Consider the following 14,952-nt stretch of genomic DNA (forward strand, 5'->3'; position numbering starts at 1 on the left):
CAACAACCGAATGAACAAGGCTTCAATTTCGGAGCACTAGTTTCCGGAGATATAATCGACAGTGCAATAACAAGATATTGGATGAAAATCATGTCTTGGTCTACTTGGCTTGGAAACATCACTTCAACTGCAATTGGATTATACATGATTGGTCGATTAGTAAAATTCGTCATCGACACAATCGTGCATGGAAGAATCATATACGATATATATGGATTCGGATGGCAACTACTAGCATCTTTTTGGGACTCGCTAACTACATTGATATCGCATCGTAATGCAGTACGACAAATGAGGGTCATCTCTGTTGACCCAAAAGATGGAGCATCTACCAACAATACTACAAGAGACATCCAGGAGACAGCAATACTCGTCGAAGAATCAGCTACACCGGTTACTTCTGGACGTATATATCCGAGACTATAAGTTTGAAATAAGTGATCAGTTTAGAAAATATAGCACTAAAATTTTGAAATTAAATTCTTTAAAACAATTATGTAATAAAATTCTTAGAAAGGTAAATCGAGTAGGTAGATTTACGGAAGGGGTAATGTAACGCATCAGAAGAATTTTCTTACCAGGTAAAGCAGGAAACCTAAATAAATAAAAGATAAAGCACCGATCGAGTAGGCCAGACATTCTGGCGCAGATAACGTTTTGAGCATAGGTTATATCAGCAAGAGGTGCAATAAAAGTTGGATTCATCCCTTCTCATTTTATCATACGCGATTAGTAGAATTTGTTATTAGATATGTAAGCTGAAAACTTGTATAAAAACCCAAGAAAATTGAATAAAGTCAAGCATTCCTTGGAAGAGTGTTCTCGTAGTCACTACTTCGAAAATCCCTTCTTGGCAATCTGACGATAGTTCTTCAGTTTTGAAGATTTCTAACGTTCGTTGCAATAATCAATTGATTTGCGCACGGAGTTCAGGAATTATTCATCCTCGTTGATCCTCTCGCTCAGATAGTTCTAGAACGTGTTTTTTCCAAGCTTCCGTTCTATACTCACTCCTTAGTGGAGTTTGTACGAAGGCAGCGGGTTTAACCGTTCAAAGAAGTTTCTACCGTGACTTGACAGACTTCCAATTTGCTTCAAGTTAAAAGTGTCCCATCTTAACTCAGTAGGGTCGTTTCCTTCGCACGACCGAGTTCAAGATTGGATACAAAATTTACACTTCCCGTGTAACCACCGCCTTGGTTACAAGTGAGAATCATAGAGCCCGTGTACGTCATCCGATTCTAAAACCTCCACCCGCTGGAAGTCGTGCGATTAGTTCCGCCATTTAGCGGCAAAGAAGGGAGCAGCAACGGTTGGAACAAGAAAATTGATGGTTATGCTATAGTGTACGAATGGTCAGACCGATCTTGTTTACATTACGCACATCCAACACTGACCGGAACAGCGAAAAAGTGGTTTGATGCAAAGGAGGAAGCTACGCTTACGTGGAAATGCTTCAAAACGTCAATTTACAGAGCATTTCCAAGCCGTTTGAATGAAGCCGATGTACACCTCCAAATGGCAAAACGAATACGCGCGAAAGGAGAAGACAAAGAAAGTTACGTTTACGATATGCAACGTATTGCTAAAGAAGGTCGCTTATCGGAAGAAGCTGTCATTTCCTATGTTATTCGAAACATCACCGATGAAAAACTGCAAGAACATCTGATTTCGAAGTTATCGAAGGTTGATGATCTCATTGCTTGCTCATAACGTTATCTACGTTGGAGAACTGTTGTCAGTTCCTGATACAACGTTGAACGAACCACCATTTCACGGGTGCAAAAAGATAACACGAAAAACTGCCTCAGAAGAAACCTCGTTGCACCAAATGTGGTAAAGTAGGTCATCTCAAAGTCAACAACAGAAAAATCAACGGCTGAACCGGCTCAAGTTCGGTTTATGCAAGAAAACAATCAATCGACGAATTCTAACGTCATCACCAACCCTTATTTTCTACACATAAACGAAGAAAATTGAAGAGCGGCAACTATTATTTTCGGAAGCCGGTGTAGTCCGGTTGAGATTCTTTTAGGCCTAGGATCTCCGGTGAGTTTGATAAAAAGTTCAATTTTGCCATCTGATTTTGACTATTCTTTTAAAGTACCATTGGGAGAGACTATTGGAATTAACGGCGCGCGCTTAAGAATGCACGAATCATTTAAAAGTTCAATCATTGTAGGAATTCGCGTTTTTGGTACGTGACTTATTGTCGTACCAAACGACACTATTTCGGAAGAAGTTAATGTTCTCTTGAGCCGTGACTTCATAAATGACATTGACATTGCCGGAGTTGTTATCGGCCGGAAACCTTCGGTTTCACAGTACGATTCTCAGCTCATGAATGATGCTTATGGTAATAACGATGACTTAGCTTTGCGCAATAGTTGATGATAAGATGACTTAATTGAACGTAGGTGACATTGACGAGACAAAGCGTTTAACCAAAGATAAACTCAAGATTACAATATCCCATACGATCCATCGAAAAATGTCGGATCAGTAATCGTGAACCAGTGAAGTAATAGTGTAATTTGGTTGACCCTCCTTTAATAAACGTCGATAAACATTTGAAAATGACGGTAAAATACCATAGTATTAATACAAGTTCGGAAGGAAGTAAACCTTTGTAAACATATCACACAAAATATTTTGTTACTTCCATTCACTTTAATGCTTCGTAAGATATGATTATAAAAATTGAATGTATTCTTAATAATAATTTAATTGATTTTCCAAGTTCCAAGATCTACTCGACATGCAGCAAAATACCGAGATTTCTTTTATATTGCAGCTTAGGCTTGCACAATGGTTCAAAAGCGCAATTTCACGCTCTTAATTGATAACTCATAGGATCGTGGTTTTTGAGGTACAGTATCTTCAGCAAAGTTGCTCAGAATGATAGACGCTATCTTTTGGCAAATTTTATTTTTGTGATTAATCCCCCTAAAAGTGAGATAAACATTTTATTTTAGCTCAGGGCCAACATAGAGGCTAAGTTACTTCGACAAAGTTGTGCAGAAAGTTATTTCAAAAAAGTTTGCTGAAGCTACTATTCCCGTAACTTGAGTGTAATTCAAGATATGATGTATTTTCTGAAAAGGGTGCCCAAAAACCAGTTTTTGTAAGAAAACATATATTTTCAATTTATATAAGTTTTTCATAATATACAAAGTTTTTCATCTTTAAAAACTATACAACTTTCTCGAACATAACAGTTCGGCTGAAAAGTACGTATCGTATCGTAGCTCCAAACACTGCTCAGAATCATCAATTCGTTGTTGTTTTTGATCGATTGTGAGCTCACGCGGCACCCATTCTGCACAAAGCTTTCTCATATCCAAATATTCGTGAATAATATGTCCTTTGATATCTTTAGGGTGTCAGCTATCTCGATCAACTTCACTTTACGGTCATTGAAAATCATTTTGTGGATTTTTTTCACGTTTTCATCGGTAACAGCCTCTTTTGGACGTCCACTGCGTTCATCGTCTTCGGTGCTCATATGACCAGTACGAAATTTTGCAAACCATTTACGAACTGTTGCTTCGGCCGGTGCAGAGTCTGGATAACACTCATCAAGCCATTTTTTGGTATCGGCGGCACTTTTTTTCATCAAAAAGTAGTGTTTCATCAACACACGAAATTCCTTTTTTTTCCATTTTTTTCACAATAACAAAAGTAGCTTCACTCAAAATGCAATATCTCACAAACTAATAATCAGACAGCTGTCAAATTTATACACGTATCTTTTGAAGGTAGGTCCTTACTGAAAATGGTATGGATTTAATTCTAGTGGCGCCCTCTCATAGAAACGATACGAACTTTTCAGCCGATCTGTTACATTCATAATGCAAGCAAATGTCAAACCGTGAGAACCCTTTAGATTCGGTAGCTGATTTGTATGTATTGAGATTTTATGGCACACTTTGGTTGAAATGATAACAATGCAATTAATCTCGCGCTCCACCAAGCGGTGAGTGCGGTCATTTCAGAAGGTACCGGGAACGAACCACATTTTTAAAAAAATATTTATAAGCACGTACATGTCTTCATTATGTCTATTATTTATCTATTATTATTTAACCGATTTTTTTCGTCGATATATAACAATGGACGAAACATGGCTCCATCACTTCACTCCGGAGTCCAATCGACAGTCAGCTGAGTGGACTGCACGCGATGAACCGAACCCAAAGCGTGGAAAGACTCAACAATCGGCCGGTAAGCACAGATTAACAGACAGGACACTCAAATTAGATTCTTCAATCATTTTAACGGTCATTTCGAGTATTCCTTTAGTTGGGACAGTACTCGCATATGTCATGATGGCGCCACGTTACCCTATCAAAAACATCCTGTCTGTCATCTAGACTGTGTTTATTTTTTTCATTTACCAACAGAGTTGCCATTCATACAGAATTACCTGTAATGTATTGATTTGTATACGTCCATGCGAATTTCATGCAGGATACAGATTTAATCTCGGATTTAAAACATATTGCCTATATTCATACCTATATACATAATTGTGCCTACTTCTTATCCTCCATCGCAATACAAAATCGAACCCGTTTTGTTAAAATATTTACTTGTTTCTGGTCTGCCGCCACTTTATTTCGGGTGAAAATTACCAACACAATAAAAAATAGTCTAGATGAACAACGTTGAGAAAAATAATTGGTTACCTTCCAACGTCGCTAAAAAAGTTAAATATATTATCAATGTAATCCAATAATTTATTGTGACGATTCATTTTCAAATATTATGATGAAATCAGGCATCCTTGCAAGCAGCTGATCGGTGTTGACAAGCGAGGGGGAACCAACTAGTAACAAAAATTTTACATAACACAAGGGATGTACCGATAGTAGATAGTTCGCGCAGTTCAATATAGGTGGAACTAGTGCATGACGAAATTTTTTTTTAATAATAATTTACTCATAGTGTCATGTCTGTTAGTCTGTGCGGTAAGGTTATGGCGTCTGTATTTTGGGATTCGCATGGTATAATTTTCATCGACTACTTTGAAAAGGGAAAAACCATCAACAGTGACTATTATATAGCGTTATTAGAACGTTTGAAGGACGAAATTTCAAAAAAACGGCCTCATTTGAAGAAGAAAAAAGTTTTGTTTCATCAAGACAATGCACCGTGTCACAAGTCGATGAAAACCATGCTGAAATTGAACGAATTGGGCTTCGAATTGCTCCCTTATCCACCGTATTCTCCAGATTTGGCCCCCAGTGACTTTTTCCTGTTCTCAGACCTCAAGAGAATGCTCGCTGGTAAAAAATTTAGAAGCAATAAAGAGGTAATCGCTGAAACTGAGGCCTATTTTGAGGCAAAGGACAAATCGTACTACAAAAATGGTTGGAAGATCGCTATAATCGCTGTATCGCCTCTGATGGCAATTATGTTGAATAATAAAAACGAATTTTGGCAAAAAAATGTGTGTTTCTATTAAACGATACGAACTTTTCAGCCGAACTGTTATGATGGGAACTCAGCAGTGCAACCAATTTATCTCCATTGGTGCCAGTTTCATGGAGGACCGTAGATGTGCGCCAAAAAAAGATCGTGACTGTCATGTCTGGAAATTCGTTTGTGGTTAATCTTGGATGAGTAATTGTAATAGACAGGTTTTTCTAATCAAGAGAAAAAAACGTCTATGCTTGGCAATAGTCAAACTTGGAATGAAATTTTATTGAACATAATTATAAATCTAAGGTTGCTATTATTCTGCATCGCCAACTAGATCTCCATTTCCAACGCTCCTCCTCGATGAAAGAATCATAGCTGCAGTACGGAATCTCGCTTGTTTGACACGAGACAAAGGTTTCGTCATCATATCTGCAATCATTTCGTTTGTAGAGAGATATTGCGGATTGATAATTCCCTGCTGCTTCAGTTGACGAGCGTAGTGAAATCGTGTGTCAACGTGCTTAGAACGTCGCTCACTAGAATTCGATTCTAATTGCTTGATCGAGCTTTGATTATCTTCATGCAATGTAATTGGTAGCTGAGTTTTGATGTCTAAATCGTTGAATAGGCGTAATATCCAGGATAACTCCTTACAGCTTTCGGTTATTGCAACATACTCCGCTTCTGAACTGCTCAGTGTTACACAATCTTGCTTCCGGGAACACCATCCTATTATACCACCTGCATACCGAATCAAATAACCTGTAGTTGACTTGCGATCTTTGGTGTCTCCAGCCCAATCAGCATCAACAAATACTTCCAATTTTGTAGAATCTACTCCTAGAATGAGTTCATGTTCAATAGTTCCTTTGAGGTATCGCAAAACACGTTTAGCCTCAACCCAATCAGCCTGCGATGGACAACTGGTTTTTCTACCCAGAATCGAAACTGCCACAGCAATATCAGGACGAGTACACATGGCAACATACAACAACCCACCAATCAGGCTAGCATACTGGTGATTATTGGGTAGTGCTATCTCCTCCTTTGGTTGTAAGTGGCCAGGATCCAATGGAATGGCTGATGGTTTTACATCTTCCATACCAAAACGAGTCAAGAGCTTCTGAATATATGATTTCTGGTTCAGTGCGATATATTTTGTGTTTGACCGTATAACTTGAATACCAAGAAAAAACTTGATGTCTCTCAAAGACGTTACTATAAAATGCTGGTTCAGCTGCTTATTGATCTCATCGTACTCATGTTCAGTCTGGCATACAATAACAAAATCGTCAACATAAACAGCAATGAAGGTATATGTACCGTTACTCCTCCTGACGTAAAGACAACTGTCGTTTTTCGATGGCGTAAACCCCATATTGATGAGTGTATTGTCCAATTTCTGATTCCAAATACGAGCGGCTTGTTTTAATCCATACAATCCCTTTCGCAAACGACAAAGTTTACCATCTGCTTCATATCCTGGCGGGAGACGCATGTAAATCGTCTCTTGAAGATCTCCGTTGAGGTAAGCTGTTCTAACATCAATATGTTTGATCAATAAATTTCTCTGGCATTCAATAAAAAACAGCACTCGAAATGTTAATGGCTTCACGACTGGAGCAAAAACTTCATCGTAGTCTACTCCAAATTTTTGTGTAAATCCTTGCGCAACCAGACGCGCCTTGTATCTAATAACATTGCCGTTATTGTCCACCTTTTTTGAAAATCCAGTGACACCCAATAGTTTTCTTGCCAGGCGGTAACGTAGTTAACTGCCAAACGTTATTCTCGCGCATTGACCGCAACTCATCTTGCATAGCCTGCTTCCATACATCTGCTTTTAGACTAACCACTGCTTCTTGATAGTTACGTGGTTCATCAATGCTATTTGCTAGTCTTCCTTCAGCATAATAATGATTGGGAGGAATGCCTTTAGTTATTCTAGTCGATCGGCGTGGTTCGTTGGGAATTGATTCTACTTCTGGTACATCTTCATCACAGTCAGCATCCTCATATTCACTATCATCTGCGTTATCCTCGAAATCATTCGAATTTTCATTCGTTTCAAGATTGACGTCTTCGATTACTGGCTCAGACTGCTTTATTTCACTTTGATTCTCGCTAAAGTTTGAATCGAATAGAGATAGCGGAATGAAAGACACTTCTTCATTTTGAATCGTATCGACATCGTTCTTTACTAACGCAGAAATCTAGCGTCTCGACTAATTGTTAACGCGTTCGTCTTCATATTGATGAAAAGCCACGCTTTATGTTGTGATGAATATCCAACAAAAACAAGTTTTTCTGCCGTAAACTGTTGTAGAATACCTTCAAACTTGAGGAATTCCATCAACTTTAAGCTTCGATATTCTCCTCCCTGGTCTGATCTTAGCACTTTCGGCGATTTGCCAAATTGAGTTTTCATTTTCTGTACATAATCTTAAATTGCCTCTAATGTTGAAGACTTATTCTGCAACAGATAGACTGTAGTATATCGACTATGATCATCGATTAATGTCAGGAAATAACGACGTCCACCAGGTGTAGCTGTCCGCATTGGTCCGCACAGATCGCTATGTACCAGATCCATTACAGAATTTGAACTTTTCTTCGCTTTCTTCGGAAAAGATAACCGTGCCATCTTGCCTTGTAAACAAGTTTCACAAGGCAGAACTTTACCACATCTTTTTATATTAATACCAGTAGCCAAACTCAGTCGTTCTAGTTCTTCTATGGCTTTGATGTCTCGATGACCAAGTTTACGATGCCAATCATGTAAACAACTAGTTTCGTTGCAGTGTTCTCTAACCGTACCTGCGTGCTCTCTCATTTAAAGATGATACAGACCGTTACAACGGCTGGCTACAGCAGCAATCCGGTTTCCACTTGAAATTGTACATCCATTTTCGTTAAACTCCACAGTAGCACCTTTTTGGACAAGTTTACCAACTGAGACTAAGTTCATGTCCAAATCCGGAACGTACAGGACATCCGTAAACAGTATGGCTTTTTCTTCATTGTCATGTCCGAAACAATGTATCCGACATTTACCAATACCTTTTACTGCAGCTTTTTTCCCATCAGCAACTGTTACTAAATTTGGAACACCTTCGTGAGAACTATTCATGGATATGAAAAAATCGACATTGGCACACATGTGCGAACTCGCACCAGAGTCCACGATCCATTTCATAACTGGTCCTTCTCGTGCACTGAACACAAAACTTTCTTCAGTTGATACTGTTTTGTTTGCCTTTGCTCGTTGCTTGGTAGCCTTCTTGGTATCCAAAGCAACTGATTGTTGACTTCGAAAATTTTCACTGGGATTCTGCTTGTGCCATAATATACAATCAAGCTTCTTATGGCCAACCTTTTGACAATGGTGGCACACGATAGCCTTCAGTTTTCCGTCCACTTTTAATACCGCTGAATCCGTCGGAATCACGTTTTTGCGCTTCTGCACATCGCTGATGATTTTATCTTTCACAAGTGCTAACGTAAGCTCCACCTCCGACCGGTTTTCTAAAGTAGTGGTTAACGCATCAAACGTACTTGGTAGACTGCGAAAAACTAGGATCACTTGCACATTTTCGTCGATATTCGTCCCTGCGTTGGCTAATTTCTCGAACAAATTTTTAAATTCCGCCAAGTGATTTTCAATGTCATCTCCTTCTTGGAACTTGAGATCACAAATCCGCTCCGGTAAATGGACCTTAGAAGTCAGTGACATCTTTTCGTGTTGCTTACGTAAATTCTCCCATAGATCTTTAGCAGTTCTCATTTCCCGGATATGACCATGCTGACTCCTGGTTAAAAGTAACCCGATTGTAGCACGTGCTTTGTGGTCACCTTCGTCCCAAGCTTCAAGCACTGCCGCATTCGCTCCGTTTTCAACCTCTTCCGGTTTTATTCCAGGAACAATATATTTCCATAAACCTTCTCTCACCAGTAGGAACTCCACCTCTAGCTTCCAGGTTTCATAGTTTCCGTTGGTCAGTTTTGCGATTCCAGATCATTCCACCATGAATATCTGCTGGGCCCATAACCTCTTGGATGAGTAATTGTAATATACAGGTTTTTCTAATCAAGAGAAAAGAACGTCTATGCTTGGCAGTAGACAAACTTGGGATGAAATTTTATTGAACATAATTATAAATCTAAGGTTGCTATTATTCTGCATCGCCAACTAGATCTCCATTTCCAACAGTTAAATGCTATGAAATCAATACTGATACCATCTGTTTCTTAGATTCAATAAAACGCAATCAAGTGGACTGTATAAAATTAATTTATTCGTTGCAAGTAAAAAACACGTCATCACGCGTCGGTTGATTTGCACTTGTTTCTTCTTCTGAGAAAATTTATACTGCGCACTTATCTTAAAAAATGGGTGCCAACATGACACAAAAAAAAAACTACCTGTCAAATACTGAACCAGGGACAATACACTGTAAAGAAATGGTTTTGTTTCGTTTGTTTTGTTACACTAAACATCCTCCCCCTGTTGAGTAAGTCTCAAAACTTTAGCTAATCATTGTCTTCTATTGGTAAGATGGCTATTTTGGTTGTCGGTCTCACGTAGTTCCCTCGACTGGTTCGAACCTTTACTACTCTGATGATTCCGTCATTTCCTGGGTAGACTTCAATAATTCGGCCTAGTTGCCAGGTCATCGGTGGTGCATCGTCCTCCTTCAGGATTACAAAAGTCGTTTCGAATTGCAGTGGGTGTTTTATTCCATTTTCCTCTAATTTGAAGTGTCGTAATATATTCATTAGACCAACGTCGCCAAAAACACTGTTTGTATTTTTGAACTAATTGGTATCTCGATAGTCGGTTTTCTGCCAGCTCTGTATAAAAGGGCTCTGCGATTGCTGTCAACTCTCGCCCAATCAGAAAATGTGCGGGACTTAATGCGTCATAATCTAATGGGTCATCTGATTGCGGACAGAGTGGTCGCGAATTTAGGATTGCCTCAATTTGCACAAGAAGAGTGCTCATCTCTTCGTAGGTTAAATGAGCTTCTTTCAATACACGATATAGATGATATTTTGCGCTTTTAACGCCTGCTTCCCAAAGACCTCCTTGATGTGGTGCCCTTGGAGGTATAAAATGCCAAGAAATACCTCGTACTTGGCAAAATGAATCAATTTTCATTTTCAGAGACTGTGACGAAAGAAGCTGACGAAGTTCCTTCAGCTGGCGTTCAGCGCCGACAAAGTTTTTGCCATTGTCCGAAAATATCTCAGAAACGTTTCCTCGTCTGCCAACAGCTCTACATAGCTCCTAAAAACGTATCAGTTGATAATGAAGACACTAATTCAAGATGCAATGCCTTTGTAGTCATGCAGACGAAAAGTGCTATGTATCCCTTCAATGGTGCCTTGGATCGTCCTTGCTTTAGAAAAATGGGACCGGCGTAGTCCACCCCAGTTCTCATAAATGGCAGAGCGGGTGTTACACGGCAACTCGGCAAATCACCCATAAACTGTTGAACATTCCTTGGATTTACACGAAAGCACCGAACACACCTCTTCAATATGCGAGAAATACATCGTTTAGCCTTCACTGGCCAATATTTCTGCCTTAATATTGCAAGTAACCCGTTCAATCCAACATGCAAGTTTTCACGGTGCAAGGTAATGATCAGTAATTCTGTCAAATGATGCCTTTCGGGTAGAATCAGAGGATGTTTCTGATCAATTGATAAGTTAGAAAATCGTAATCGACCACCAACTTTCAAAAGCCTCAAATCTTTATCAAATATTGGATTGATGTTTCGTAATGTTCCGCTAACTGGTAAGCCTTTAAGAATACAGTTGATTTCGTCTTTAAACTCCGTTAGTTGAACTGCCCTTATTAAAGATAACTGTGACTCACGAAACTCCTTTATAGTTAAACCACCACCTCGTCGCTGATCTGCTGGTCGTCTACAGTTATGGACGAATCTGGCAACATATGCAAATACTCGTTCTAGCTTACGAAAATCACCGTATCTAGAAATTACACTCGTTAAATCATTTTCTGAAACGGCTGTTGCCACCATCAACGTAGATGATCCCATTTTGAGAAGTTCGCCTGATTCAACTTCCATTGGGATTTCATGATTGTAATATGACGGTTTTGTCTCGCAAGTGTGCAGAAAGTTTGGGCCTCTCCACCATAAGTCTGTAGAAGTTAATGTCGCCGGATAAATCCCACGCGAGATAAGATCGGCTGGGTTCATAGTAGTCGGCACATAGTTCCATTTATATGTACATGTTAACTGTCGAATGTTGGAAATCCGGTTGCGCACAAAAATTGGTGATTCAGGCTTCAGATTTGCAATCCATGACAATACAATTTTTGAATCCGACCAAAGCACTGTGTCACTTATGGTCACGTCTATTGCAGGCATTACCTTTGTCACTTGCTCGGCTAGAAGGTTTGCTGCGCAAAGCTCCAAGCGAGGTATTGTCATTTCAGTTGGATCCGATTCTCCCTTTTGTTTTCGCTTTAATTCCTTCAAGGGCGCAACCCTTGATTTGCCACACAATAATCTCAATTCAGCAGATCCATCTTTTCTCACACTTCTCAAATATATACAACTACCGTATGCCTTCATGGATGCATCCGCAAACCCATGAATTTCATGTTGTGCTGTGCCACTCACTGTGACGTTTCTCGGAATCTTCAATTCACTAATAGCACACAGCTCCGACCTGAATTTTCTCCACACGTTCAACGGTTCACCAGAGACGATGTCATCCCAATTGATTTCCTCCTTCCAAAGTTGCTGCATTACGAGTTTTCCTATCACCACAACTGGTGCTAGTAATCCGAGAGGATCGAACAATCGTGCGATTTCCGACATTATTTGACGTTTTGTGAAAGATTTAAAGGAATCATCCATAGGCTTCGCATGAAATACAAACACGTCATCAACTGGATTCCATAACAATCCGAGTGTTTTGATGACACCATTCACATCATGGTTTTCAAAATCAAGTTGTTTCTCACAAAATTCAACGGGAATCTCATCCAAGATAGCAGCATTGTTGGCGCACCACTTTCGTAGCTCAAAACCTCCTCGCATTAACATTTCAGTTAAGTCACGTTGTAGCTTCTTCGCCTCTTCCAGATCATCCGATCCTGTCAGTACGTCGTCTACATAGAAGCTTTTCAATGCCTTGCTACTAGCTTCGGGATAATTCATCTGTTCGTCAATCGCCAGTTGGTTCAGGGATCTGGTGGCCAAGAACGGGGCTGCCGATGTTCCATACGTGACAGTTTGTAATTCAATTGTTCTTAATGGTTCAGTTCTATCGTCTCTCCACAGAATTTTCTGATATTTGCAATCGTCTTTGTGGACCTGAACTTGGCGATACATACGAAATCTCAAAACAATATCAAACAACGTGGGTTGCACTGTGGGTCCTGTCATCATAACATCATTCAGCGACAGATTCGTAGAGCTCATTGATGATGCATCGAATACTACCCTTAATTTTGTCGTGGAACTTTCTGGCTTAAGCACACAATGATGCGGTAGGAAATATCCCTTGCTTTCGTCGTCACATTTTTCATCAATAATTCGAGCATGACCCAGAGCGATGTATTCGTCAATGAATGCCTTATATTGCTGTTTCATTATTGGATTCCTATCAAATCTGCGTTCTAACTGCGTGAATCTCTTTTCTGCTACTGCTTTGGAATCTCCAAGTTCGCCGATACTCTCTCGAAACGGTAGTCGTACGGTGTAGCGACCACTTTCGCTGCGTTGATGTGTTTGAATGAAATGTCGCTCACACTCTTCATCCTCTCCTTGATCCAACACAGAATGACTCTGTTCATCAATCAACCAAAACCGCTTCAACATTTCAGTCAATTCTTGTTCAGACGACTCCTTGGACACTGCATGACACATACGAACAGTGGAAATCAGTTTCGAATCAGCTACGCGCCCCGATACTAGCCATCCTAATGAACTGTCTTGTAGCACCGGCAGGTCCACAGACATGTTAATCTTATCCTGGTACAATAAATCGTAAAACATTTCAGCACCTATTAACAGATCGATACGGCTCGGTTCATGGAAATATGGATCTGCCAACGCCAAGTTATGCGGTATTGGCCAGTTTTGAATCTCCACTCTAGCAGTAGGCAATGTTCCAGTAACTTTTGGAACAATCAAGTAATCCAGGCAGAAAGTGTGGTTTGACGTTCTTGACCGAACTTTCGCATGAACTTTAAATTTCACCAATGTTTTCATCCCATTGACTCCTACCACAGGAACATTCGCCGACTTCCTCTTTAGACTCAGAAGATCCACAAATCGTTGTGACATGAAGTTTGCCATGGCACCCGAGTCCAATAACACTCGACATTTGTGCTCCAATCCATTTACATCCAAAACATCAACAATCGCAGTTGCTAATAATATTTGTGTTGTTGTTTCACTAGAGCTGCAAGACACAGTGCATGTCGTTGCAGTCGGTGTCGGAATATCCACTCGCTTAGTAGATTCTTCGTTGATATTCATATCCTTATTTTGGGAATTCTTGTCTTCAGGATGCAACAGCACATTGTGCGTTCGAGAACACATTGAATATTTTTTCTCAGAATTGCAATCTGCTGTTCTATGACCTTTTTTCAGACAAGTAAAACAAAGCCCAATCTGTCGTGCTCTATTATATCGAGCATTTACGTTTAGCTTTCTGAACCAGTCACAACTCTCAATATCGTGATTCTCATCGCATACCAAACAGCTGTCGTCAGTCCTACCCACTGTACTCGTGTGAGCTTTACTAGAACCGGAATAATTCTCAGATCGAGACCTAGGATTTTGATAACGATTCTTCTGTGCTGGTTTCGCCTTTTCGCATCGTTCCAATACGGACTGCTGATTCCGTAATACAGCAATCATGTCTTTGTACGAAGGCAAACTTTTACGTTTTACACTTGATTCCCATACCTTTCGCGTGTTTTCGTCCAATCTAGAAGCAGTCAAATTCGTAATCATTGCCTCAGATAGTTTGTCCATTTTTAGATCATGATATGCTAGAGAACTTACGCATTTCTCGACATCATCGGTCAGCGTTTTCAACTGAGAGAATGATTCCAAAGTCATGGGTTTCAAGTTCAATAATCTAGCTATTGTTTCATTTATCAACGCGGGAAGGTTTTCGAATTGTTCAGTAAGCGACCTCCATGCACCTTCGTAGTCATTATCCCTTATAATCTGTTGATCAATAGCCCCATGTGCTTTCCCGATCAATGCCTTGTCGAGATAGTGTAGTTTGGTCGCTGCGGAATCCGCGGTGCATTTATCGGCGATATCACAAAACATCTGCTTAAACTTAAACCAATTCTCATACCGACCATCAAAGACAGGAAGTGCTGTTTGTTGTAGGACAGTCGTTTGTGGGAATGCCATTGGAAAATTCATACCACTGCTGCCTGGTTGAGTGCTGCCACTGCTCCCCCTACCAGCAACAGCTATAGCTTTATCGGCGGCTGTTTTTTCGTCCTCATATGCTTGCAACATC

Source organism: Malaya genurostris, chromosome 1 (genome assembly GCF_030247185.1).
Source record: "Malaya genurostris strain Urasoe2022 chromosome 1, Malgen_1.1, whole genome shotgun sequence".
Taxonomy (NCBI): Eukaryota; Metazoa; Arthropoda; class Insecta; order Diptera; family Culicidae; genus Malaya; species Malaya genurostris.